The sequence below is a fragment of the Lactuca sativa genome, chromosome 8, assembly GCF_002870075.4.
Source record: "Lactuca sativa cultivar Salinas chromosome 8, Lsat_Salinas_v11, whole genome shotgun sequence".
Classification (NCBI taxonomy): Eukaryota; Viridiplantae; Streptophyta; class Magnoliopsida; order Asterales; family Asteraceae; genus Lactuca; species Lactuca sativa.
This window is the reverse complement of record NC_056630.2, coordinates 105,368,596-105,393,818: the sequence shown is the minus strand read 5'-3', so window position 1 is coordinate 105,393,818 and position 25,223 is coordinate 105,368,596. Positions and strand designations below refer to the sequence as shown.

At 33.7% G+C, this 25,223-nt stretch overlaps 1 long non-coding RNA gene across 3 annotated transcripts; it reads left to right on the top strand.

Annotated features, from left to right (window-relative positions):
• The first annotated feature begins 13,531 nt into the window (after positions 1-13,531).
• Positions 13,532-17,170, top strand: LOC111888638 (uncharacterized). Of its 3 annotated transcripts, none has more exons than XR_006185950.2 (4): positions 13,533-14,082; positions 14,596-15,132; positions 15,629-16,358; positions 16,935-17,170. It is a non-coding gene; the product is annotated as an uncharacterized LOC111888638 (long non-coding RNA). The 3 variants fall into 3 exon arrangements; XR_002849276.3 differs by having other exon boundaries at positions 14,596-15,698; positions 15,851-16,358; XR_002849275.3 differs by having other exon boundaries at positions 13,532-14,082; positions 14,596-16,358.
• Positions 17,171-25,223: the final 8,053 nt, after the last annotated feature.

Here is a 25,223-nt window from a genome sequence, read left to right as displayed (position 1 = left end):
TTTTGACTGTGTCTCATATGTGGCTGTAAGTACGACTTCTTTTCATTTGTATTTTTTATGACCATTTTGTTTGACAATGCTTGACTGCTGTTTTTTCTATCCATTGTCATATTTCTTATAATAGTTTACTTCAGTTTTTAAAGGTTTCCCATATTACCCCTCTTCGTTGTTGGGTCCTTTTAAACATTCTCACATTTCCATCATCTACTAATGAAACTTTTCAATAGTTTCCCATTTTTAACCCCCAACAATTTTTTCCCTATTACTTCTTTATCTCATTTGGAAACGGTACTAGCTATCTACTATTCTGTTGACATACCCAAACCTCCTTTTCAATTACACTTTCAAAACTTTCCTACATTACCCCTCAACAGTTTTTTATTTTTATTTTTTTTTCATTTCGGCTCTTCCCATCTGTACCTTTCCTTTAAACCATTCCCTACATACATAAAAGTTACACAAATTTAGGCTTTCATACTAACTTTCTTTCTAATAAAATTATAGATTCTGACAGCATTTACCTGTATAAATTGGATAATAATTTTTTATTTTGTCACTTATCTGTTTTTTTGTCTGATCTGTCATCTCAAAACTGTTGACCGAAACCTCTATTAAAACGGCAAATATTTAACTGTATATGCGTTCCCACCAAACATGTACCCCTAAAAGTGTTTCTGCTTATCAAAAAATCTCAAATATGCCCGCTTTATTCTACTGATAAAAAATTCTACAGTCATCTTTAACGTTCAGTATCTGTTTAACATACACCTTATTTATGTTCTTTTTTTAAATTATCTATGTATATTCTTCATAGTTTACCTTTTGACAATGCAAATTTGTACACCATTGAATTCCAAAAGAGAGGCCTTCCCCATTGCCATACTCTACTTTGGGTAAAGGCAGCTGACAGAATAAGAACAGCAGCTGATGTTGACACATATATCACAGCAGAGCTGCCAGATCCTATCACAGATTCGGAACTATATGAGACAATAACTACGTGCATGATACACGGCCCCTGTGGACTGATCAACCCAAAAGCTCCATGTATGAAAGATGGTAAATGCAGCAAGCATTTCCCTAAGCCCTTTCTTGATGCCACATTGTTTGACACAGAAGGCTACGTTCGTTACAAACGTAACGCATCTGCGCACCATATAAATCAACATGGACAACTTATAGACAACGATTACATTGTGCCTTACAATAGAAGACTTTCCTCACGCTTCCACGGACACATCAACGTCGAATATTGCGGATGGAACATGATGATAAAATACCTATTCAAATACATCTCGAAAGGAGCAGATCGTGTTAGATACACAATCCAAAAAGCAGAACAGCCCGATGAGTCCACCCCTGTCATAACCAGTGGTAATCCGGACGTACCACAGAATCCTCAGGTTATATCTGTCGACGAGGTGAAGAATTTCCTAGATGGCCGTTACATATGTCCACACGAAGCAGCATGGCGCATTCTAAACTTTCACATACACCTTCGGCATCCGCCTGTTCAGGTTCTGTCTGAACACGAGGAAAACATGCCACAGCTTCTTTTTAAAGAAGAGTCCACAATACCAGAAATTCTCTCAAACCCATACAGCACCATCACAACTCTTACAGGGTGGTTTCGCAGCAATACAATAGATCCAGCAGGGCGTAACCTTACCTATCTAGAATACCCAAAATCTTATAAATGGGAAGATCTTTCAAATCGTGGAGCCCTAGGGTCGATGAGTCATCAAAGATGATTGGACGGCTTGTGTTCGTCCATCCTACGTCTGGCGAATTATTTTATCTTCGTATGTTACTTTGTCACCAAAAAGGTTGTATGTCATTTGAAGACTTACGGACTGTCTCCGGTACCGTTTACCCAACCTTCAGAGCCGCTTGCAACGCACTTAATCTAATAGGGAACGACACCGAATGGCTCACCGCATTCACTGAAGCATCAGTTTGGGCAACTTCGCTCACTTTTCTGTCAGCTTTTGCTTTTCTGCGAAGTTAGCAACCCGCAGATACTGTGGGAATTTGCGTGTGAAAAAATGAAGGACGACTACTTACACGCAATGAAAAGGGAAATGCCAGAGAAGGATGTCGCCTCTTTTATGGACATCATCCAGCAGCAGCTATTAAACGATCTTGATAACACCCTCCGTTCTTCTGTCCCATCTAAATCAATGGCTGATTTTGGTCTGCCAATTCCCACGAATCAAATGAATGGTGTTTTGCAAAACCGCCTGCTGCTTGAAGAGATGAGCTATGACAAAGAAGCCCTGAAAAGAGAACATCAGACCCTCCTGCCACAGCTAAATATCGATCAGCTTTCAGTCTATAATGCTGTCACGCAGTCAATTGAAAATAGAAAGCAGATACTGATGTTCGTCTATGGACATGGAGGTACTGGAAAGACATTCCTATGGACAACTATTATCTCCTACCTAAGGTCTAAAGGAAAAATTGTATTGGCGGTAGCAGCTTCCGGGATCGCATCTCTTTTGCTTCCTTCTAGAACAACGGCACATTCAAGGTTCAAGATCCCAATTGACCTGACAGAAAAAAAAATCCTGTAATATAAAGAAAAAGACATTTCTAGCCGATCTTTTACATCGCACATCACTCATTGTTTGGGATGAAGCACCTATGAGTGACAGAAGATGTTTTGAATTTCTAGACCGTTCCCTCAGAGATGTATTAGATCATGATGACCAGCTGTTTGGTGGCATATCTGTTCTTCTTGGTGGTGACTTCCGACAAACCCTTCCTGTTCTCCCAAAAGCTACACGAACAGAGACCATTAGCTTAACTTTACCAAGTTCATACCTATGGCGGTACTTCAGAATCTGTGTACTACATAGAAACATGTGTGTTAACTCATCCAAAATAACCGCTAACGGTTCGATGTCTGCATCGACTTTTTCAACATGGTTGCTGCGCATCGGCGACGGGACTATTGGTGTACCAGACAAGGATGACCCACAAGACTCGAGCTTCATCGAAATTCCAGATTCATTCCTGATAAAACCCACTTCTGAGTCTCTGAAAACCCTAATACAGTTTGTTTATGGAGATACCACACTTACAACCCCAACTGCGGCTGACCTTTCAGTGAAAGCAATTGTCTCACCTACGAATGATACAACTGATGACATTAACGAACTCATCCTAAAGATGGTTACATCGGACGGAAGAACGTATAACAGTTTAGATACAATCCAACCTAATGGAAAATATACGTCAGATTTCGAAGGCCTATATCCAATTGAATACCTAAACCATCTAACCTTTCCAGGAATACCCCCGCATGAGCTAAAACTCAAAATACATTGTCCAATAATGCTCTTACGAAACATCAACCAAAAAGAAGGGCTATGTAATGGCACACATTTGATAGTTACCCAGTTGCTACCAAACATAATTGAAGCAACTATCATGACTGGAACTTGCATTGGAAAACGTGTATACATACCACGTATAAAGTTTATACATAAGTCACCAGACACTCCCTTCACTTTCTCACGAAAACAATTCCCATTGAAAGTCTGCTATGCAATGACCATCAATAAGAGCCAGGGGCAATCTTTGCATAGAATTGGAGTCTACTTACCACAGCCCGTCTTTTCACACGGTCAACTTTATGTTGCCCTTTCACGAGCAACGTCACCAGATTCGATAAAAATACTAATTCAAAATAACAGCCCAACACAAGAGAATCACACAAAAAACGTCGTTTTCAAAGATTTATTGCAGAAAGTTGCTACAACCGAGGTCTATCGTATCACTGCCAACCATCTTTCCCATATTCGCATACCGTTCCTCCAACATGATCAAATTTTTCGTTCTCTAACTCATTATCATTCCTATTATTTTTTCCCATCTTTCGAACGACACTTATTATTATTACTATTGTTATTATTATTATTTCCCATCAATTAGATGTCACACATTCCAATGTTTTTTTTACATACTGCATCTTATTCACATATGTCGATATCACTAATTCCCGTACATTTCTTCAAAGTAGACACTTGACATCACCGATGACCAACATCTCTGACCTTAAGACAGACGGGATTGGGGGTCCCTTACAAGTAAGGATACTACGGAAATGGAGACATGATGTCCGACGCTATGAAACCTGGTATCTAGGTGTCGACAAATTTGTAAGTTATTTTCAAATAAATCTATGGAATTTTTTTTTGCTTTCATACACCAACTTATACTTCATTCACTTTTTGTTTTTATAGGGCGATGCTATACAGATTCTTGGCCAACGAACCAACCAGAGTTATATCGAATCTGTACTAAACATCCTTGAATGTTACACAATATCATATTACATCTGTCCAAAGCTAGACAAGTATCAAAAGTTCCTTGAAAACGACTTCTATATTGACGTTGGACTCATGTCTGTAATTCAACGCATTCTAGAAACAGAAACTATACCCAAAAGTTGGTTCCGTTTCCTCACAAAAACAAACCTTATTGAACTCGGAGAAACGCCGCCTTACTACCCAGGTACTTCTCTAAACCCTCCACACCGTTCAATATCTTTCTCACATACACTTCCGTTTTACTTTTTTTCAGACTACATTGGTGTCCTATCGAAAATCAGGGACTGCACAAAAATTGGTGGAGAATCATTCGTCCTGCTTATACTAACAGATGAAACGTATGTATAACAAACATCAAACTTTAATATCCATTACTCTCATATGCAACTAATAAAAAAATGATTTCAATGTATCAGTGGTGCCGAAATCGCAATCAACCTATGGAAAGACTGTATAGGAAATCCACAAAAGTTCGATCGTGCCTCCCTACATCCACCACCCGCAACAACTGTTGTTGCAGTCACGAACCTAAAACCGTCCATCTCAAACGGTATTATACCATACATACCATCACACACATACCGTCACCAACAACCATATTGTCCCCGGTCATATATGTGATGTTCAAATGATTTATGTACAGGAGCACTACGTCACGGGTCATCACACGCAACGCACGTCTATGTCAACCCCGATATACTAGAAACAATATCGCTTACAAACCTGTAACACATACATATTATACACACAAATTACATATATAACATTCAATACTCTATAATAACTACTGTCTCTCATCAGCTTTACAGGACCTTCACAACCGCTACCACCAGTACCGGGAACGCCCACTACTCTTTACGAGATGAAGTCAAAAAACAAATCAGAACTCCTGGTAATATCAAACAACTGCCATTGTATAGACATACACTGATCAAGTAACCCGTATCCATGAACCTACAGGACAAAACCTTCCTTGTGCGTGCATCCATTAAAGACTTTGTCTACCAAAACACTTAGTATCAAGCCACCTGTCCAAATTGCAAAGATCCCATCTTTAGAAGAGGCGAAAATTGGTTCTGCAGCGCTCATGGACATATTAACAAACCAAACTACACGTAATCATCATTCAATTAACATAATATACTTCATTACCCTACATACAAAATATTAACGAATGTGGGACGTAAATAGGTACAAACTGTCTGTAATCGTTGCTGATGCGGCCGACACAATCACCGCAGCCATGTCGGAGACCTCATGTCGGAAACTCCTAAACTCAACCCCTGACAACTTCCTATCGAACAACCCACGGACAGATGGCCATTCTCTACCTCACGCCATTACAAATCACAAAGAAGAACCAAAGAAAATGTCCATCCAAATGCTGAGAGGATCATCTCCACAAAACATACGTTTCATAATAATAGACCATGAGACATTAACAATGACAGGCGAGTCGTCTATCCCGACAACACCAGCCCCAATCCAAATAGCAAGAAAGCGACACAACGACACCTCACCGGAACCATCTACAGCAGTTCCAAAAGCCGCACGGTCCTTATCGTATGACCGTTCAGGTACATACATATTGACATAAAAAAAAATTTACATTCATATGTTTAAAGAATATACTAACACTTAGTGAACACAAAACAGGTTCTACATCAGAAAATATCCGAAATCAGTCAGACAAATAACAACCAAGATGGATGCTCAATATAATCGGCGTCTTCCATCTTTACTAATGTCTGTATGTTTAGTGTTATAGCAATAACATCATGACAACCTCCTCTGTTGGATATGAATGATGCTATCGCAACACTGTTTTCGTCTCATATTCTTAGTTTGCATACCAGTTGTCTAACCCATTCAATTTCGCAAGGGTCACAAACATACATTATAAACAACTACACACAGAGTCGTCGATTGATAAATTTATAAAATAATACTGACACAAAACAATCCAAATAATCAGTTTATCATTATATACCTTATATTTTACCTTCAAACTTTGTCTAACCAATGAACACTCAAAATATACACAGACTAATATTAAAAAATTATTGTTTGTTAAATTGGTAAAATTATCAATGGAAAATAGAAATAATTTGGATGGTGAGGGTAAAGGGTAAAGTGGGAAAAGCATCAGACGAAAATCCTAAGACAAAAAGGTCGACAGAGAAGAGGTCAAAAAGAAACATTTTTTCACTTTTACATTCTTCCAATTTTAGAGTTCAGGCTTATTCAAAATATTACATTTATTGGTATCTTTGGTATTTGGAAATGATTGAATGGAATCGTGTATTCCTTTTGATTGATTTCCAAAGTGGGGTCGCATGCTGAATTGAATCATAATGGAATTTCAAAGAATGATGAATTCCTTATTGCCATGATTGATTTCATTATACTTGATCCGGACGAAGTCTTCACATTACAACTTATAGATACATTTAATACCAACATTAAATAGAATATCTAACCCTATATCCTAAAGCTACCAAAAAAATTAAAAAAGAAGTCAGCCTTCATTACATCCGCCGCAGCCATCCCACTTCCATCACTTCCCAGGTGAAACTTAAATGTTCTGTATTAACTGCAACACAACTACCACCTCTTGCCCCTATAAAACAAATCCAATATCAATCAGCATTAAACCAAAACCACACAACCACCATGGAAACCATCATGCAGAAACTCATCGGCTACCTCCAGATGATGAAGACCTCCTTAACCAACCTCCAACAAACGTACACAACTGTCAACACAGAAATGCAGACACTACTACACGACGCTCCAGAAGAACTGCCATACAAAGAGCTCACAATCGCAACCCAAGTCATTGCTGACCTTGACAACATTACCGTCCTGATGCTCGATATGTTCGGGATGATGTAGGAAAACATGTCGGAAGCAATCGATGTGTGCAGCAAAATCCAGCACGACCATCAGGCACCATGACATGGCAGTGCCGGTCTCTTCTGCAACATCAACCTCTTTTGCATCTACTTCTAGGAAGTAAAACCATGTAATAACGTTGTAATGAAGACATCTTTTGCATCTACTTATGTAATCTAAAATGATGTAATGACTATGTAATGAAAAAAATTCGATCCCTATATATTTTGTGACATATCTCATACATCCACCTTAAAGATAAAACCAGTCCATCTCTTTCTGTCGTTCATCCTAAAAAATCAAACCCCCGCATAGCGGGGTCACTTTTTAGTTTCAAATTAAATTTGTAACAAAAAGAAACCATAAAGATCAACCATACAAATTTTAGAAACAATAGAGACCATGTTTGTAAAATAACTTAATAAAGACTACAGTTATAACTTGTATATTTGGTAAACCATAAGGATCATTTATATAATTTTATCTTTTTTTATATAAAAAAAATATTCAGACATTTTTCCAAAATTTGGATTCTCTAACTTATGTTTTATTTTTGAATTATTTTTTGCTGTAACTTTTTGAGAAGGTTGAAAATTTGTAATTTTTAAAGTATTTTACTAACAAAAATCAAGTCGCACAATTATATTTTCTGAAATCGTAGTTTAAAATCATTAAGGGCAAATAATTATTTTATGTCAGACAAAAAGCAAAACAGTAAAAAAAAAATATGATCATTGTTTAAATGAAAGAAACAAACTTTTTAAAATAAAAACAAAAATAAACAAAAAAACAAAAATAAACTAGATAACCATATGAACCAAAAATATGATTTTTCTAAATTATAATAAAAAATTTACGTGGACCCTTGACTGGAATATATTAGAGGTAACTAAGTAACTTTGACTTCTTCAAATTCAACATCTTCTTCTCCTCGTGTGACCATTTCAATTTGAATAAACATTTCAACTTACTTTTAGTCTTTCTATTTTTAGTCTTTGAGTTCAGTTGACCATTAAATATACCATTCAGGCCTTGTTTGTTTTTCTTAAGAACTTATTTTTGATCTTTATTTTACTGGGTCGCGCAATCCAAACGTAGCGTTTGGTTTTTTGTAGTTGTTTGTTTTTCTAAAAGACTTTTGGCTTAAAAATTGTTGTGCATGTGCTGTGCAACGCAACACTGGACAATCATTTTTAAACATCTTATCATCTTACTTTATGTTATATTATTCATAGAATTGTTTTACTTTTTTTAACATTTTATTATTTACATAATATTATGAATATATTATAAACAATTCATGTATACTTTAGATGATTTTAAAACTTTTTGATAAATTTCATATAAATATTTTTTTATGTTAAGTCTATAACCAAATATTAATAAATTATAAAGATAATCATAAAAATTACTAAATCTATTAAAGCTAACCGAATAAATAACCATTGTCTTAGAAAATTTAAGAAAATACGCATGTTGTTTGCTAAATTAACAATTTTATTTATTGTTATTTAGTAATTATTATGTTTAATTATTTTATATAAACGTTTTAAATCGGTTTTATGCGATGTGGTGTACATAAATAGTGTCAGTAAAATAATTTTTGTATTTGTTCTAAATACGTGACATATCTTATATGTTAAACAACCACAAAATTAAATATAATTTAAATGAATAAATATAACATGTTTAAAAAAAAGATTTCATTTGTAATATATGGTCTAGGACGTGTATTCTTAGAACAATTACTGGGGTGCAACAAGGTGACCCCTTGGGCCCTCTTCTTTTTGCCCTTGTTTTGCATCCGCTTGTGCACAAGATTAGAGACAATTGTAAGCTCCTCCTCCATGCTTAGTATCTAGATGATGGGACTGTCATTGGGGATTCAGAGGAGGTGGCTTGAGTGTTGAACATAATTCGGTTGCATGGTCCAGGTTTGGGTTTGGAGTTGAACATCAAGAAAACGGAGATTTTTTGGCCCTCCTGTGATGATAGGAAGCTTCGTGCCGATTTATTCCCAACGGATATAGGGAGACCTTCTTTGTGGGTGAAGCTCCTTGGGGGGGGGGGGGGGGGGGGGCTGTTAGCAGAGACACATGGTTTATTAGCGGGTTGGCCATGAAGAGAGCGGTCAATGTTGTTGATTTGATGGGCCTTCTTCCATAACTATGTGACCCGCAGAGTGAGCTCCTTTTTGCTTTGATCATGTATGGGCATTGCAAAACTTTTCTTTGGTTTAAGGACATGTCAGCCGATACACATAGAAGAGGCAGCGTTATTCTTTGACAAAGGATTGCGCCGGTCTGTCGAGGATATGGTGGTTTGTGGAGGCCCCTTCTTTGGAGACATTCAGTGGCGCCTGGCTTCCTTACCTATTCGTTTCGGTGGTTTGGGTTTGTACTCGGCCTACGAGGTTTCCTCCTACGCATTTCTAGCCTCGAGGGCCCAATCTTGGGCATTACAAGACCACATCTTATGTGACAGTGGCGTATGTGGTATGGACTCGGATTACCTATGTGCTATAACTCGTCTTTGCAATACGATTTCGGGATTTGACTGTAGCGGTTTCACTAATAAGGACACCGCCCCCCTAAATCCCAAAAAGCTTTGGCGTGTGCCCTTTTTAGCAAAATCGTCCAAGATATGGAAGTCGACTTTGACATGACTGTTAGACAGAAAGCAGTCTTTAAGTGTCTGCGGGCGCCTCATGCTCAGGATTTCCTGCTAACTATCCCTATTGATGGTCTTGGCCAACATATGTCTCCTGTGGAGTACCGAACTATCCTTCGTTACCGCCTCATGATTCCCATATTCCCAATTGACGAGATATGTCCAGTTTGTCGCAAGGCATGTTTGGATACCTTTGGGGAACACGCGGTTCATTGTAGAGAGCTCCCTGGTTTCAAGTATAGACATGATGTAGTTCGGGATGTTCTCTTTGATGCTTGTCGGCGTGCTGGTATTTCGGTGAAGAAAGAAGCGCCTGTGAACTTTTTGACGGACCCGCAGGATGGAAGGTCCACACTTAGACCGACTGACATTTTGGTCTTTGGATGGATAGGAGGGAAGCATGCGTGCGTGGATCTTATTGGGGTCTCTCCTCTCGTTGGTTTGGGGAGCGGGGGTTTCACAGCTGGGCATGCCGCTTTGAAAGCCGCTGCGTGCAAGGTGGTAAAGCACCAAAATGCATGTATAGCAAATCAACATGTATTTGTTCCTTTTGCGTTCGATACATTTGGTTTTCTCGCACCAGATGCGGTGGAGCTCCTCAATAGAGTCCAACGGGTCATGCACTCTAATGTCATATCTCCTAGATCCACAAATGTAGTTTTCAAAAGAATTGATTTTGCTATCCAAAAAGGGCTAGCGGTGCAGCTTGTTGCCCGTTTGCCTTCAATCGATATGTATTGAACTATATATTCATATGAATGAATGAATTCATTTAAATTTTAGTTTATTGCAACAACCTGCAGATGTTAAAAACAATCAGACTTTTTATTACAGATTGTTACCGTTTGGTCCATCTCTTCTGCTACAGAGGGTTGCAAATGTGGTCACAGACTTCAGACGTTTTCACTTCAAAAAAACAAACACTTGGTTGTCATTAAATATTAAGCATTAAAACAATCTTAAATTCTAAAAAAGTTAATCTTATTTATGAAAAAAAAATAAAGATCTTGATTTTTCAAATAAAAAATTAGAAATTGTTAACGATCGGCGTTTTTGAAAAACATAAAGTTCTATTTTTTAACAAAAAAAAAAGGAGAGTTTAGCAAGTAATTTAAAAAGTCTTTATAATCTTGATAAATTAATGATAAAATCATGCTTTTTGAAATATATATATATATATATATATATATATATATATATATATATATATATATATATATAGGGAGTGGTTCAAATAAGAACCAAAAAAGGTTAAAAACCGTAAGAACCTCTAACTTTAGATGTTTATAAAGGGTTTAAGGTAACCCTAAACCCTAAACCCTAACTCATAAACCCTAAACCCTAAACCCTTTGTAAACACCCTAAACCCTAAACCCTTTATAAACATCTTAAATTAGAGATTCTTATGGTTCTTAACCTTTTTTGGTTCTCATTTGAACCTTTACATATATATATGCAAAAAATAACCCATTATACTGTAGCTAAGCAAAGAGAATTTTAATATATATCATACATACTTATAAAGCTAGCATTTTTTCTTAAATATCATGCATTTGAAACCCCCATTCTTTTTTCCTTTCACCACATTCATTTGAAACTCCCATGACTTTTCAATTTCTTTATAATAATAATTATAATTTGGTAATTAGGTTAAATAAATATCAAATCTAAAGTGTATTCATATATAAACTAAATTTCAATATTAAAATAATATCTTTAATTCTACTTATAAAATTATGTTTTTTTAACTTTTAACATATCATACTTAATTTATTAGTTTTAATATATTGTTGAATGTAAACCATTATAATTTTAAGGGTATAATTTTTGAACAATTTGTATAAAATACTTAAATTATTAATTAAAATATAATATTATAGGCTTAAATTAAATATAAATTTTATTTAACTTAAACAACCCAAAGATTATTTTATAAATAATTAAAAGTGATAAATTGTAGTGTCTTTCTAATAATGATTGTAAGTTGGTTAATAAGGTTAAATAAATATAAAACCTAAAGTGTAATCATAAATAGACTAAATTTCAATTTTAAAATAATATCTTTACTTCTATTTATAAAGTTATGTCTTTAAATTTTAACATATTATACTTAATTTATTAGATTTAAAATGTTGTTGTATGTAAACCATTATCAGTTTAAAGCTATAATTTTTGAACAGTTTGGACAAAATACTTCAATTGTTAATTTAAATATAATATTATAGTGTCAACTTAAATATAAATTTCAGTTCCACTAAAAAAACCAAATAATATTTTGTAAATAGTTAAAAAGTGATAAATTATAGTGATAAATGCAAAAACTAAATTGTAATATTAGTTTAACTAAAATATTTCCTAAATATATTTATATAATCGTTAAAAATTTTCAAATAAGTAGCTTAAAATAACTTATAATAACAATAGTTAAAATTAACTCTATATAAATGGTTATATTGTTACCTTTAAAATAAAAAAATAATGTTTGATGTTTTAAATAATTATAATGATAGAAATTAAAACATTAAGCAAATATATTTTAAAAAATTAGTTAAAAATAACAACTATAAATAATATTAAACCATATATAATATTTAATTTTATTGATGTGTAACTCGCGAGTAAAAGTCATTCAAACTATTGAGATTATGACGTTATAATAGATTTATATATTATCATATAATTCAAAATAATCAATATATTATATCAAATTAATATACGGGTTATTATATCAAATTTAACAACAACGTTAGTGTTATATTTTAAAAAATATATATTTGTAAAGACTTCAACTATATAGGTGTTTCTGCGCATTACAATGTCAAGTCAAATATAAATTTCAGTTCCATTTAAAAAAACTAAAGAATATTTTATAAATAGTTAAAAGTGATAAATTGTAGTGATAAAAGCAAAAACTAAATTGTAATTTCAATTTAACTAAAATATTTCTTAAATATATTTTTATAATCGTTAAAAGTTTCCAAATAAGTAGCTTAAAATAACTTACAATAACAATAGTTAAAAACAACTCTATATAAATGATTATATTGTTAGCTTTAAAATAAAAAAACAATGTTTGATGTTTTAAATAATTATAATGATAGAAATTAAAACATTAAACAAATAAATTTTAAAAAATTAAATAACAATAAAAACAACTATAAATAACATCAAATCATATATTATATTTAATTTTATTCATATGTAACTCACAGGTAGAAGTCATTCAAACGATTGAGATTAAAAAGTTATAATAAATGTATATATTATTATATAATTCAAAATAATCAATATATTATATCAATTTAGTATATACAAATTACTATATCAAATTTAACAACAACGTTATTGTTATATTTAAAAAATCATATATTTGTAAATACTTCAACTATATAGGTGTTTCTGCGCAACGCGCGGAGATTCGCCTAGTATATATATTTTAATATATATATATATATATATATATATATATATATATATATATATATATATATATATATATATATATATATATATATATATATATATATATATATATATATATTAAAATTCTCTTTGCTTAGCTACCTGATGTTCCCCTTCTATTTTGCTGATGTTGTGTTTGCTTGCTTCATTCTGAGTTGTCGATTATTTCCCTTCTATTTCCGTTTGTTTGTTTTTAATTCCTTTTTATATATTTCTTCTTCTGCTCAGACACACCTTTCTATTTTATACGTGTCTTTTGCCCTGTGGTTTACTTTCCACGTGCTACTCTCTTCTTTCTCCCTCTTTCTTCTTTGTCCACCGCTGTTCAATTTCGTTCTTGCTTCTTTTTTTGCCCAGTTAATTTGATGGTTTTTTTTTGCAAAAATCGTCCTTGGTTTATAGAGCACCGTTCAACCGACTCCCATTCTATTATCCACCGATCCATCGCCTCCATCATCAGCTTCTAAACCTCACACTAACAATTCTCGATGTCTACTCCACCTTCTCCACCGCTCGCCTTCTCTTCTGGGTTTCCCTTAACCCTACACACTTCCGGGTCTACACGCCATATCTAGGGCTTTATCCTCTCTCAGACTCTCACCCGATCATGAAGCCTCCGATAGTACTTTAGGCGGTCCAACGTAAGAAGACCTCGAAAGCTTCAACTTTTTTGCACCACAGTCACCAGTTAGCTTGCTGATTGTCGATTGTCGCCGCTGAGGTTAGGGCTATCAAAATCTATCGTCTGCTACTATATTTTAGTTCTTTTCATTTTTTTATTTGATATTTTTTTGAAAGATTTGTGCTTCTATATCTTCACGGTCTTCAAATCTTCGTCTGATTGAAGCATTTTGGCCAATACCAAATTTTCAATTACAGATGTGGTTTGTACCTTTCTAAGCTATATTTTTCATACTTGGAAGCAATTATCGGTTTGACTTTTAGTTATTTGTTGTTTTTGGTGTTCAAATAATGGTATTAACTCGGTGTTTACATGCGACATGTTGGTGGGTGTTGACCTAATTGTATCTTGAGCTTAACAATTTTAGGGCTTATCTTTGACTCTTCTAATCCTATCTTGAGCGTGCAAAATATTATAATTATATAATTATTATAGAAGCATATTAGTTTAATCTTACCTTCTTATCTCTACAATTTTCCAAATTCCTACACTAGATTGTCTTAATCCTATACTAATGCGAAATCATGCATACACGAATTCATGAAAATACAGATGGCAGATAAAGAGGAAGGACGTGCAGCTGCTCCTAAAGGAGCCTACTGGGAAGTAATATCACTCACTGAATCAGCATACGCTGCTGCCCTGGTGGGAATACCCCAGAGCTTAAACATGAGGAAAAGGGTGAAGTAGTCGACAAAAGAGTATCATTTTTCAACGCATTGTTCATGTCTACTCATTTTGTTTTCCCACCTAAAGAAGACACAAAGGTCCTTGATCAGCATGATGATTTTGAATCCATTAAAGAAAAAGAAATTTATGATCCCAAGAAGTTAACCGAGTTACATGATTATTACAAAATCCCCTTTTCTAATGAGAGAATTAGATGAGTGGATACACTCTTCTGATGGATCTGGATGTGGTGTGTCTTATGGAGATTTGTATGCACATACAAAAGAGAAGAATACATTTTGGTCTATATTTGTTGTGGCTGCACTGATGGGTATTGTGACTATTGGCCAACAATGGTAGCATGAAAGATGGGAATTTTTGTGCCATGAATTGAAATTTTGGATCCATGATATTGATGAGGTACTCCTGCTTACATTACATTTATGTCTTTATTGCATAAATCTTAAAGTGATTATTTCATGTAAATTAATCAGAGTTAGATAATCAGTGGTAAGAAAACGTAAATGTATGTGACATTGGACTTCAACATTATGGATTTAATTTAAGATATGATGATTATCATTAAAAAAAGGTGGATCGTAATTTTTTTTAAATGGTGGGTTCTATTGGGACATGAAAATCTTTTGAACATTTATCACAAATAATCATCAATTCCACAAAATGGTTTTAATGGAATTTTTTTCTTTTGCAAATTGACATTTTTACCACAAATGACATCAGTATTTTGCAAAATCAGTGGTGATTATGTGATAAATGTTCAAAAATAACCATTTTATTATAAGACCCAAACTTTTTGGTCATTTTAGTGATTAACCAAAAACATATATTCACAAAATGACATAAATCAGAGGGTGTTATTAAGAAAAAGGACCATATTTTCAATATTTATTGGAAGGTATTGACAAAGACTATCTGCATCATCTGGTCAACTTAGCACGATGACAACTCGGGGATGACCTAATATTGTAAGTTTGACGTAATATGGTAACAAATGATCTTTTATTTCTTTGCATCAAACTTTATTCATCACTTAACATTTATAAACTTTGAGGGGTAGGAAGATATTTTGATTTTTTAGTTTAATAAGCAATACCACCATTTTTCTTGATTTTTACAGATATACTACAAATGGAGGTGTACTAGAGATACCCTCACTAAAGGAACAATAAATGGAGATGCTGTGAGAGGATCCTTGCCCTATATTTAATTTGCAAAAGGAGTTTAATACACCTGGAAAATCATCACCTAAGTATCTCATTCCATTCTGAAACTTGGCATTGGAATGCATAGTTGAAAAGCTTAATTTGATGGACTGCGTAAAATGCCTTGTGTTTGTAGTTTTTCAAGGAGTATGACTTTCACTAATCACCTTTGGGAAGATCATATGAACAAAAGATCGGATGTACATTGTTATTATGGATAAAAACTGAAACATATTGCCATATATGATTACTATACTAAAATACAAATGTTTTACCCTTGCTTATGCTTCTATAGTTGTGCTTTCTTACTGATTCATCATTTGGTTCTCTTGAAGAAGGAAAGCGGCCAGATATCAATGGTGACTCTTTTCCAAACACAAGAAATACTTACTAGCAGCACCTTATCATTTTGTTATTATTCAGGTAAACTTTAATGAATAAAGAATGAACTATTTGAGATACGTGATGTGAAATATAAAATATGATTTTATTTATTTATCAATCTAATGTCATTTATTTTTGCAATTGGACATATTTTTTAATGCCTCATTGATATTGGAATGTAATGACTCATTCCAATTCCATGGTCATTCCATTCCATTCCGTTATGTTTTTTTTATCTAATGACTATTTATCCAACAAAATTTGCCTCAATTTCCATTACCCATGCATGAAGTTGTCTAGAGAGGTTTTGTTCCAGTTGAATTCAATATCTTTATAAAAAATTCTTCATGAAAATGTTTATCACAAAGTAAGTTGCTATTTTTCTATGCCAAAACTATTGTCTGGTATTGATGTCTCTAGAACTAGAACTGCTCCGTTGGCAATGTTTCAATCAACAAAAAATAAATTAGAATACTAGAGAAAAATTGATTATATGTAGTTTCACTATTCAAAGATCAAACACCCCCTTCCATCCTTTATTTTTCCATCATTTTTGTAGTAAGTTATGACCACATAATGTTTGTGGTTTGGAAAAACTAATGTGTCACACCGCAGATTTAAACATGGAGCAAAAAAATTATGAAGATGAAGGACTTCCACCTGGATGGGATAACACATATCCACTTAAAGAACAAGTGGAGCATATGCTTACACCACAATAGGGCAATGTACTTTCATTTTAATGTTTGTATTTCTGTAACTTGGATCATCAAAATACCAATGTACATTCATTTTTTACAGTGTTTGCAAATGGGCAAGTTGCAGAGAATAGCAACATAATTTATTGTGGCTACCAATTAAAGCAATATACTATAGTTGCAAACAAAAGCAACACTTTCCAACCCCCACAGCGTGGGGGAACGCTTCTAGTAATAATAATAATAATAATAATAATATGGTTATATACTAATGTAATATTTGATGCCACATAAATAGAATACATTAAGATGAATATGTTATGCTAAAATAATATGATAAAAATAATACATTCTATATTTAAAACATAGAGAATAAAATAAATTTATAGTAACATAATACTCTCAGACATAGAAAATACAGTAAATTAGAGTAATATCATATCGTCTGTTAGACATAAAAAATATAGTAACATTACACTAAAACAATTTGATGCGAGATAGAAAACATATATTAACACAATATCATCCATATATTAACACAATATCATCCATCATCAAGATTGATTTTGGTCAACAAGTCGATCCATTACACTTAAATACACATTGATGATACAAAATCACCAACAGATATCAGGTGTTGTCTTCATTTTTTGAAGTTGAGGATTTAAGTCTCATCTATGAAAAAAAAAGATGAATTCAAAAATAGGTTATGATTAAATTAGATTTGTTGTTAAAAAAACAAAAAAAAATAAGCTCCCAAAAATAGGACACACGGTTTTCAAAGCTTATTAATTAAAAAAAGTAAACTACAAAATAGCAAAAGGTTAGAAAACAATTTATATTATAATGGTCATTATTATTATTATTATTATTATTATTATTATTATATTAAAGTTCTGAAAGTTAGCAACAGTAAACTGACTAATGGGTTGGCAAAAGTAGTCTCCGTTTATTTGTCTATTGTCAATTGTGTTTGGGCTTTCATGTTCGTCAAAAATGCCCCACTTCTTTCTTCAAATTACAATTTGCTCCCTCTAGGTTTCTGTGAAAATCTTATATCTAGGTCGGTGTGTTGGACAGACGTTCGACATGTGTTCTCTTTCTGGAAATTTCTTCCGCCTCTCCGACCAAATCTCTTTCTATTCTCTTTCCAGGGTTGATTGGTATACCTATGTTCTGTCTCTCCTCTATCTTCATTATCTGGGTTAACTCAATTATCCACCGCCTCAGATGAAGACCTCGAAGCTTCTTATGCCCTCTGCCCCCTCCACCATCATCAAATCAGTTTCCCGCTTGCTCCGCCTCAAATAATCTACCTTCCATCACAGACTCAATTCTGTTGAGAGAACAAATCCATATGATCTGAAAACCTCCAGACGGCTTTCCTCGCCGCTCCACCTATCGACTGCTTCTTCTCCTTCTACTTCAATTTCCATTAGGATCGATCTCCACTTCTCGGTAGAAGTCTATTAATCACCAACAATTTCATCACTAGGCCCACACGTCAGTCAACCACAGCCACTCTACTGTGGTCCTTCTGTGGCTACATCGCCTTCTACTTGACCATTATCGATGACTGACAGTCTGGCCTCTTTCTATGAAGGTACTTCCTAATTCAAACGAATGGTTCTCAAATTTTTGTTTCCGAATCTCAATTTTCACTTCTATAACACATGTTCTTATGTCTCCCAGGCTTATAATAAGTGTATAATTATATGATTTCTGGTAATCTGATTTCAAGTCTATGAACCTTTGTACTACTCATCTTCTTACTCTGTCAATTTCCAAACTCCAGTTAATTTTATATCATTAACCATGCTTTTCTTTTTTGAAAAGAAATGTAAATTTACATGCATATGTCGTGTTCGATAAAATGTCTGAATGAAAAAAAAAAATTAATTGAATTTAGGAATTGGAAGATTAAGTTAGGAATCTATATAGTTTTTGGTTTTATATTTGAAAAAAAAATCTTATTCATTATTAAAGGATTTACATCGACGTGGATTTAAAATAGATAAACATTCGTTTATTCATTTGCAATGGTAAGTTGGGGCCAGTAGAAAGGTGTATGTTTCTATTTATCTTTTGAATTTCATACATACATTTTAGGCTTTTTTCCTTAATTTCAGGTGTAGACCAAGTTTGTAGATTTAACTTATATCAAATTATTTTTTGCTAGGCTTGATGCTTACATCTATGACTATTTGTTGCAACGGAAGATGAACACATTTGTAAAAGCTGTCATGACAGAAAGGAAGCTTGCTACAGATTTTGTAGGTATGTTGTTGAGTTGTTCTCATGTGTAGAATTCAGGCATCCTTTATGATCTACATTATGAAAAGGCTTTTGATACTCCAGTAATTGCTTTATTTCTATTTCTATTACATTATCATTCGAGCTGTAAAGGGTAATAGAAACATCAAATGATATTAAACAATCAGTCTTATGCATGACGACGCACCAACATATATATACATGTTATAAACACGATGTGTAACGCCCGCAGATCCGGGCTAGTCAATTTAGAGGCAATAAGTGTCGAAAACGACTTTTCGGCAAAAAATTATTTATAATAAATATTCTTAACCAAGTTGTAGAATATGTCTCAAGGTTTCCGTACATATAAAGAACGCCGAAATCCTAGTTATAACGAAGAAGTTATGGCTCGTCGAAGTTGTACGGCAAAACCGGCATGACACCGGGAAACGTAAATAGTAAATTTACGATGGACTGATTTTTAGCCTTAGTGATCTAAACCAAAGTTGTAGTATACGTTAAACCGAGAACATCCATAAAAAGAACGCCCAAATCTGACTTCGTATAAGGAAGTTATGATTTTTCTAAGATTTGGTTTAGCAGTGCACGGCCCGAAACTTGAATTTTAGTTCGAGCGGTTTTTGGCTTACGTGATCTAAATGATAGTTGAAGATCTCATTAATAGGAACTCAACGGTAAAAAGATAGACAAAAACGGATTCTTTATGAAGGAGTTACGAATTCTTCGCGGTCATTTAGCAGTCTAAACTCCTCCTACTGTTAAATATGATATCGGTCAAGAATTAGCCGACGGAGTCTAAATGAAAGTTGTAGATCTTGATTTTACCTACGCGTTGAAAAAAAAGAACGTAAAAAACGGAGCTCGTATGCGAGAATTATGATTTTTCTAAGTTTGAAGGCTGATACGCGATAGGGGTGACGTGGCACCATCAAAATTGGACACGTGGCACCATCAGAAGGTTGCCAGTGCCACATGCCCCAACTCGGCGAGTAGGTCCTCCTACTCGGCGAGTCCATCAGGAATTCAACCTATAAATAGAGGTGTCGGGTTCCTTTATTTCCCACACCTTTCCCCACTTCTTTCTCTCTCTAAACTCTCTCTCTCTCTCTCTCTCTCTCTCTCTCTCTAAGCCTCCCTAACCCCCCAAAGCCTAGGGTAACTCCCTAGCACGAGGCGAAAGCCCTGGAGCGCCTGATGGATCCGAGAAAAGAGCCTTTCGGCTCAGGAACGCTGCTCCAGTGAAGCCCGGTTTTGCGAAAAACCCGCTGTAAGTGAGTTACGCCTACGCTATTTTTAATATAGCTTCTAATTAGTTATAGTAATGTTATTAGGACCTTATAATAAGTACTTCGGCTATTATTATGAGCTATATAAGTATCGCTTAACGCTTATATAATAGTAATAATAGCTAGACTATTAATTAGTCTCGGTGAATATTAGACTAAACTCTAGTGATAATGATACTAGGTTTTATCCGAGGAAAATTATTTTAAGAGTAACGAAGTGCTGTCCGAGTACCGAGTCACCACCTTACCATGTGAGTGCATAGTTACTTTCATCTTACACGTAGATATGAAGTATTTTATATAAACTATGTGCTATATGTGCATATTATCTGAATACTCGTTGTCTATGCTGGATGAACGTTTTTATACATGTTTTAAATGATTTAAACTGTATACATATTTTATATATACAAATATGTTGGGTATGACATGGGTAGATGAATGATGGGAGATAAAAGATGATGTGAGTAAATATAGGCAGCTACAGACTTAGTGCCTAATAAATAACATCGGCAGCTATGGACTTAGTGCCTATTGGACAAACACCGGTAGCTATGGATTTAGTATCTGTTAGGAATTGGTAGCTATGGACTTAGTACCTATTAGTTAAACACTAGTAGCTATGGACTTAGTACCTGTTAGGAATTGGTAGCTATGGACTTAGTACCTATTATTTAAACACTGGTAGCTATGGATTTAGTACCCGATGAATAAACTATAACAGCTATGGAATTAGTGTTTTACGAATAAGCATTGGCAGCTATGGATTTAGTTCCAGTACTATAACCCTGGAAACAAGGGACTTCGGAATAAACGAATGCAGGATAGATGACTCTTAGGATAGATCCTTAAAAGTAAAGAAGATAATGGGGATGGGTAATTGGGTTGATTGTTTGATTGTTTAAAAATAATAATTATATTATTGTGGGTTGAAAACCCTATGTACTCACCAGGTTTCCCAACCTGACCCACTTAGTTTATTTATATCACAAGTGTTGATATGAAGTCACATTACACTGAGAGATTAAAGATATGTAGATCACTAATGTAAATAAATGTAAGTTCTGTTTATGCTTATGTTTCTGTATTGACGATGACATCCCAAACGTTTTAAAATGAATAAAATACGTTTCTTCGAAAATGTTTTGATAACGTATTTATCGTGTTTTTCTGGGAACAAATTCTGCAAGATTTTTATGAAAAGAAGTACTTTGATTTTTATAAAGCATAAACAAAAATCGGTCTTTTCTGGCCGTGAAAAATGGGGATGTCACACGATGCATGCAATATGAAATTCAGTCTTTTTGTGTTTTCAACTATTGATGCTCCTAATGGATTTCTTTTGGAATGGTGGTCTATCTTTTGGGATATATTTATTGCAAGGACAATAAGAAATATTTTGAGGATGCTGCATCATATATATATGTCTCTTCTCTGTAGGTTTCGCTTGGTGTGAAGTTTCAAGAGGAACCCGTGAAACATTCTCATTCTATGGTTTCAGAAACTTCTCCAGCTCTTCTTGATGCCAACGGGATGAACCTTATGAAATCATCCACAAGTCATCAATGGTAAATCAATATTTTCATCAATAAAGATGTTCTTTTTTTCTTTCTCCATAGATTGGACGGGTCTTTATGTTTTGTCTTTATGTTGATTCAACCTGTTAATACCTTGCAATTCTCCAAATGTATCTTCCACTTTGTAGCAAATTGAAGGAAGACGTCAATTGAATACAGGATATTCCTAACATTCTATAAAATCACCTTTTTTATTTTTTTTCGTATTCTCTCTCTTCCATGTTTGGCTCATAAGTTTCTACAAATACTAGGAAATCAAACAAGAAGTTTACTTGGGTAATACACAAAAATCCTTTCCTACAGATCATTCATCAATTCATGGACATATAATTTTATAGTCAAGGTGTAGACTAGGTGGTGTGGGTAAGACATATTTCTTTGATTTTACTTATTTATATTGGGTGAATTTTCATTTATATTCCATTTCCATCCATTCAAGGTTGAATGAACGTGTTACTTGTCTTCCATTAAAGGGTTGGCCTCTGTAAGTTATCATGCCTTTTTCTTTCTTGCATTTATGTTATTATTTAGTTTGAAAGGTCAATTTGACAATTGGTATCAACCTGGTTTTCAGGGAATTGGCATTTTATGCCCTACTATGGGTTTGCAGGTATAAAGGCCCAACATGCAAAACCAAAATCAGTTTTATTTGGCATCACAGCAGCAACAGGTCTTAGGAGCTTGACAAAACTATGGGGTTGTTGGATTACCTAGAGGCAGTTAAAGTATGAAAGATGGTCCACCCACAAGAAATGATGGATTTGTATGCTCCCGGGATTTCGTTGGTTAAAGAAACAATCACTTGCTTCGTGTGAGTTTTCTTTTGTGCTTTGTTTTGTAATTTTAAATGTTTAAAGGCATTGTTTTTTATTTCTTTTTTTGAAATTCGTTAGTGAATTGACAGATAAATCATTGTGGAAAGTTCAATTGATTTGAAAAATAGATCGACTGATGCTGCAGTTGGACGTCTTTCAAACTATTGTTGAGGAATTCAAACAATGAAGCTATTTAAGAATGTATTTTTAATTTTAATTGTGTAAATATATGAAATAAACCTAATGTGAGGTTCTTTTTGCAGATTACAGAAGACCCTTTAATCCTCTTTCATCTCCGTCGCATGTTGCCTACACCACCAAAGCTACGTTCGTTTGTTTTTTATGGGGTGGCGTCTCTGAAGCAGGTGATAGCGACGTCTGGGAATCCGGGATTTTTTTTCTTGAAGGATTCTTATTGAAGACTCAATTTCCTGTTTCTTTATCTACTTTGTATGTTGACTATCTACTTTATTCAGGTATCATCTTTACTGTGGGAATTATGAGCTTGGTCCATGACTAGAGGTGCTCATTTTGAGTTTTCAACTTCAAAATTGTTTGACTTCTTTATCAATTTTAGTACAATTTGCAGAAAAAGAACTCGTTGGTCGCCAACATCTTTAAAAAAACCAAGAACAAACATATTCGAAAACCCAGGAGCCACAGGACGAGTATCCCAAAGGAAAGAAATAGTAATTTCCAATCCTCTTCCATGACAAAAAAAAATGTAATTTCTGAAATTAAGTTCAAGTCTTGAATGAAAAATATGACATTAATGAATGAATTTTGGTTTAAAAAAAATAATAGTTGGAAAATGTTTATAACCTATGAAGAATTAAGTGAAAGGCCAAATTAGTTCATTTTGACAGCTTTGAGTTTCTATCAAAGTCAAACATAGAATGCAAAATCAAAATTACTTTGAATGCTCTTAAGGTATGTTAGAATTGAGTTCCGATTCATAAAGTACTATTGCCATTAGGTGCATTTTCTATTTTTTATACTAAAATGCCCAAAATAACAATGTACTTTGAAGTTGTAACTATTTTTTTTCCTATTTTTTACATTCCAATTTGTTTACTTTTCCATTTTTTTTAGCTTATAAATGTAGTAAATAGCTTTGTTCTTTCAATTTACAAAAAAATTCCTGTTTTTATTGAAAAAATTTTCCGTAAAACTTACGCATGCCCAGAGAGGGTAATTTTTCATGATCACTATGAAAGCCACTTTCGATTTATGCAAAATATTCCTTCATATGTTAAAAATCATTCTTACCTCTCACTAACATTCTAATATTCATGCACGGATGTTTCATTTTTGTGTTAAGCTTACCTATTCACCCATTGTCGTTACAAATAAATATATTGAATTTTACTTGGATCCTTCTTTTTTTGTTTATTGAAGCTTATTCTAAAAAAATAGACAAATCCATGCTTTTTTTCGAAGGTTTTGTCATAGTGAATCATCTTCCTACCGTTTATGGTTATCAAAATGAAAGTCCATTGTCCTTTCACTGTACCAAATGACAAAAATAACATTATGTTGTCTTTTTCATCAACACCAACATACTAGGTAACACAAAATACATAGTGCTATTTTTTAACATGCTTCATTTACAATTTCATGGAACCGCCAATCATCAAGCTTTTTTAAATGCAGTGTTGGTGGTTGTTATCAGATACATACATCAAGTGTAGATGATTTAAATGTACCAAAAACATTGATCAAAAATATCATTACTATTTAAATGCACCAAACATGTAAATGCATTGACCAAATATATAATTTTTACTGTTATGAGTAATTTTAGTCTTTTCATGCTCACTGTTGGTTTAACAACCAACAAAATTTGCCATTTTTTGTTGACATTTATTGATATTGATACATTCAAATTTGTTACTTGGCTTTTGCATTTCACAATTCGATATCAAGCTCACTCCCTTATTTCAATAAGATGGAAACCAGAAGAAATTCAAATTTTAAAAAATTATAATGCAAGAATGGGCACATATGTTTTTTTGTTGTACTATTACTTTTGGAGTTGGAATCACCATACATCAGATTGGTTTAAATATAAATATTGTTGATTTATGTACAATTAAGTTTCGAAATAGATAAGACTAATCTTAATTATGCAATTTTTTGAAATTGTTGTCATTTATGTATTTTTTAGGGAGGAATCATTTCTGATGTTTTTTTTTTTTTAAAGCAGGCCATTTCAAGATTTTGTAAATATGAAATAATTTTTGAAATAACC